This window comes from Rousettus aegyptiacus, unplaced genomic scaffold, assembly GCF_014176215.1.
Source record: "Rousettus aegyptiacus isolate mRouAeg1 unplaced genomic scaffold, mRouAeg1.p scaffold_m13_p_1, whole genome shotgun sequence".
Lineage (NCBI taxonomy): Eukaryota > Metazoa > Chordata > Mammalia > Chiroptera > Pteropodidae > Rousettus > Rousettus aegyptiacus.
Genome location: NW_023416284.1, coordinates 97,142,673 through 97,147,405, shown reverse-complemented (window position 1 = coordinate 97,147,405; position 4,733 = coordinate 97,142,673).

The window sequence follows — 4,733 nt, the reverse complement described above, 5'->3', positions numbered from 1 at the left end:
CCATGATCAAGTTGGATTTACTCTTGGGATGTAAGAGTCTTATCTACAGATCAATTAATGTGATATACCACGTTAACAAATTGAAAGATAAAAATCTTTTGATCATATCTATAGCTGCAGAACGTGTTCAACAAAATCCAACATGATAAAAACTCTCAGCAAAGTAGGAATAGAGGGAAAATACCTCAACATAATAAAGGCCATATATGACATAACTACAGCTAACATCATTTTCAATGGGGAAAATCTAAAAGTATTTTCCTTAAGATCAGGAACAAGACAAGGATGCCCACTTTCACCACTCCTTTCAACATTGTATTGGAAATCCTAGCTACTCCAGTCCAACAAGAAAGGCAAATAAAAGGCGTCCAAATTGGAAAGTAGTATTGTAATGGATATACATAGAGCCAGATGGATAATAGAGTATTTGGGAAGGAAGAGGTCATTTCATAAACTATATAAATGGCTAACTGTACTCAAGGCAGATTCTCCCTCCTAGAGACATTTGAGTGGTGTGTCTCTGTGGTTGCCACAATGTCAATACAATTGTTCAAACAGGACACTGGGAGTAAAAAGTGCACTACTGATAATCATACTAGGGTATGGAACTGCCTGGGCAAGTTTATGCATATGGTCCCCATGGGTTTAGTGACTATGACCTGAGACAAAAGGCAGCTGGCAGAGCTATAGTGTATTAGAGGAAAGTGACTTCAGCTCTGCCCTTGCTTTGAGATAATTTCTGATTGTTGCCTGGCATACATCAATGGCAACAAACCTATATACTAATGAACATGTTCACTAGGTCAAATTAGGTTAGCATAAAAGCCCTGTTAGGTGAGGGATCAATGAAAGCAAATGGGGCTAATCGATTTGAGGCATTTAGTCCTTCATCTTGTCCTATTGTAGGACTAGTGGCTTATAGTCCAGGGAGCCTTCGTCCTCCCAGTTATGCATCTCTCATGGAGGTAGAACCTGACGTAAAGTTTCTTTCCAGAAACTACAAAATATTCTAGGCCTACTCTCTTCCCCTATCAGTGCATTTACTAGGGTTGAAAAAACTAGAATCTTGCCTTTGATCTCTACTCAGTATGAAATTATTGGATAAGTCATTATTCCCCTTGAGAATGTTCTCATAGGCCAAAATAAGATACCAGAGGAATATAACTAGTCCAAAAGGAAAACAAGCTAAATGACATTTATCATTGGAAATGGAAAGATTAGAACATTCACACTGAATATAAAATAAGTATAACAGATATACCTAAGATAGACATTTTCATTGAAGAAATGAAAACAAAAATCAAAGAATCAGATGTAAGAACGAAAAGTACATAAATTGACAGAAAATAATAATAGTGAATGGAAGGATAAATACAGCTGAAGAACAAACTAGTGAACTGGGAGATCAGACTGAGGAAGTTTCCCAGAAGGAGGGAGGGATAGATGAATAGAAAATATAATATGAAGAATAGAAAAACTATAAATATGTAGTCTCACAGGGTGAAATAATTTCTGGAGCTAAATTTCCCAAAGAATGATTGATAACCTAACTTTAAAAAAATCATAAGACATATAAAGAGAAACTTCACAATTAGACGTAATAACAAAAATGTTAAAAAGTAGTCATCTGCAGACATCATCTACAGAACAAGAATCAGAATCCATAGGACTCAAATATTGGAAAAGTAGACTAATTAAACATATTTTTAATTGAAGAATTTGACTTTATAGAAAACTTTAAAAACACATATGTAGAGAATGATATAATGAATCATGTACCTATTATTCAGCTTCAGAAATTTAAATTTTTTCCAGTCTTGTTTTATTTCCTTAGGTTTTTTTGTCTTGTTTTGCTTTGCTGAATTTCTTTCAAAGCAAATACCAGGTATCATATCCTTTTACCCACAAACATTGATTGATAAGATGTCTCTTTTGTAACCACTGTTATGCATCTAACAAAACCAGCAATCACTTAATATCTAGTAATCTGGTAAAATTTCACTTCTTGGCTCAAGCATTCTACAGCTTGCTTATTTAAATCAGGCTCCAGACAAGTCCACTACTTCATTTAGTTGTTGTCTTTATTCAAGTTCCCTAGAAAAATAGAACTAAGGCAAAACCTTAATTGTTAATGTTTTGAGGCAGGGCAACTGCCAAGCAGCATTGATGAGAGAAAAGGAGTATAAAAAAGAGAATAAAGCTTATGCATTGCTAAGCTGGCCACTGATTCTCAAAGATCACAGCTGATTTCTGGGTCTCATGAATCATCTATACACAGTATAGGTGGAGAAAAGGAAAAATTCATCTGTGGGTTCATTCTAGTTTTTGGCAGTCACAGGTCAAAGTTCCTCTCTCAGAGGAAATTTTTTAGCAGATAGATGGGATTTGTATTTCCCTCTATGTAATATGGCACTTCGCCTGAGCCCAGAAGCACTGGAAGGAGCCAGAAGCTCCAGGCATGCAATTAAGAAGTGTAAAGTATAGGTAAGCATGGCAGTGTCTTGTTGAGGGTCTAGGAAACAAGTGACTCCAAGAGAATCTGAGGGGATGCATATCATGTGTTTGCTAGCATTTATGCGGCTTAAGTCTCTTTTGTAACAGTCCCCATGCTTCCCCTAGTGTCACTGATATATTGGAAATGAGCCTCCTGGAGACCAGACGATGTGGGTGAAAATTCTATTGTCCCACTGAGGCATTCTAAACCTACCTTAGTTGAGCTGATCTCCAAATATGAAAACCCAGCCAGGATCAGCAGACTGTCTCCTGACCCACAGCTGGCTGTGTACAAAAATATGCAAAAAAAATCGTTTACTGCAAAAGGTTGTTCAGGAAACCAGAGGATCCCCTTCAAGATACTCTCAATGACTCAGTAAATTCAATCACTATGCCCAGAGATACCTGATCACTTCTTGCTGTTGTTCATCCCTAAACAGTGTAAGATAGGGATGAGTGTATTGGGGTGGTGGTTATCACTATAAAATGAATGTATCTGAAGCCCTGAGTTTTAAAAACATAAGGTAATTTTTTGGAGCTCTTCAGAATATTTCCTGGTGTTCAAAATACTCACCCTAGCTATGTTTGCTGGGCAGGGATGCTAGCCCTAAGAGCCAATGGAAAGTTATAAGTTTAGAATCTGTGCCCAGGTGCCAAAGAAGATATGCTGGAGGTTGCTTCAGGACATGTTTCCTTAGCCTCCTGGATTTTTGCCAATATTATCAAAAGAATTCATAATGGAGAATTGGTTTGTGTTATAGAGGCATAATTGTTAAATGAAAGAAATGTATCATATAGTATCTTGCTGTTTTGCCATCCTTCTCCCACCAATCCCAGTATTCTGAGAAATACACTGGAAAAGTAATTGTGATTTCAAACCACAGTATTTGATGATACCTCCCACCAGAATTCCCAAAGTGTGAATAGATGCTACAGCTGGTCTTCTACCAGCCCATAAACCCGTATGTCTGTCATGATGCTGTTGCATGAAAATTAGAAAATAGTCTGAAGGTCCCAACATGGTTCAACTTGCATGATGTCTTTAATATGATTCACGTCATGTGCATATTTGCTCATTTTGGGCTTGGATAAGCCAGTCCCACTGCAGATACTATCCTATGTCTGGCAGGGTCTCTAATTGCCAGTCAGATTCCTTACAAGTAAGTTTTCCAGTGGTTAACGTGGATGGTATTTCAACATTCAATTCCCTTGAGTTGTCTCGGTAGTCTCATAATAATGCCCCATCTACACAAAAATGTAGGGGCAAGATTTCCTGACTAATGATGTCAAACAGATGAATGCTAAAATTCTAACAGATGTATGTGTTATTTTCCCTGTCCAATTTCTTGGAGAGTACTGAAATAATAAGCAGGGTTAGCACTGGAATAAGTGGTAGCTCAGAAACACAGGCCTAGGTTGCTAGAACTCCATTCTCTAGTTAAGAGGAGGCATGTTCTTTCTGCAATATGGTAAAGGAGTTACAATATTTTGGCCAGATGAGCATAGGAGTCTGGAATCCTGTTATATCTTGTGTATTCTATAAGCCTGCTGGGATCAGGGAGAGAAGTTTATTGGGTCAGTTCAGCTAAAGTCTTTCTTCTTGCTCTAAAGGAAGTCCTTAGACTGACAAGTAGCACGCTTTATGGAAATAGTTCTGAAATCAGGCCCAGGTTTAACTCCCATCTCAGCCTCTTAATTTGTGATCTTTTAAGTTTCTTATTCTCTGAGCCTCTTATCTCCAACACCTTTGTAGATAAAGTAAGGTTCAACTTAGAATGAATACATTATCTTCAAAATGTATTAAAATACCTAAAAATCTCAGGAAGACTAGTGATGAATATAAAAATCCCATTGGAATTGTATGGATTAACTAATTTAAAAATGTAACCAGTTAACTTGAAAATTAGTTGAAGGGCAGCCCTATTCTGATGACTACTGCAGTGGTTTCAATCTCAAAATTTAAAAAATCAATAGAACAGAGAAGGCCAAAAACCACATGTGATCTAAATTAATTCCTGATGACAGACATCACAAATCAATGGACAATGCAAGGATTATTCAATTAGCGATACAGTTAAAATGGATGGGTAATTTGGAAAATGGGTTTAGCAGCTCTTATTCCATATTCTAAAACTGTAGAGTAGAATGGTGTGAAAAACAGTAGAAAATCTTAAATGAACAGGTATGCTTATTATACTTCTAGAGGTGAAAGCAGTTTGTTTTCTGAACTTTAACAAAGA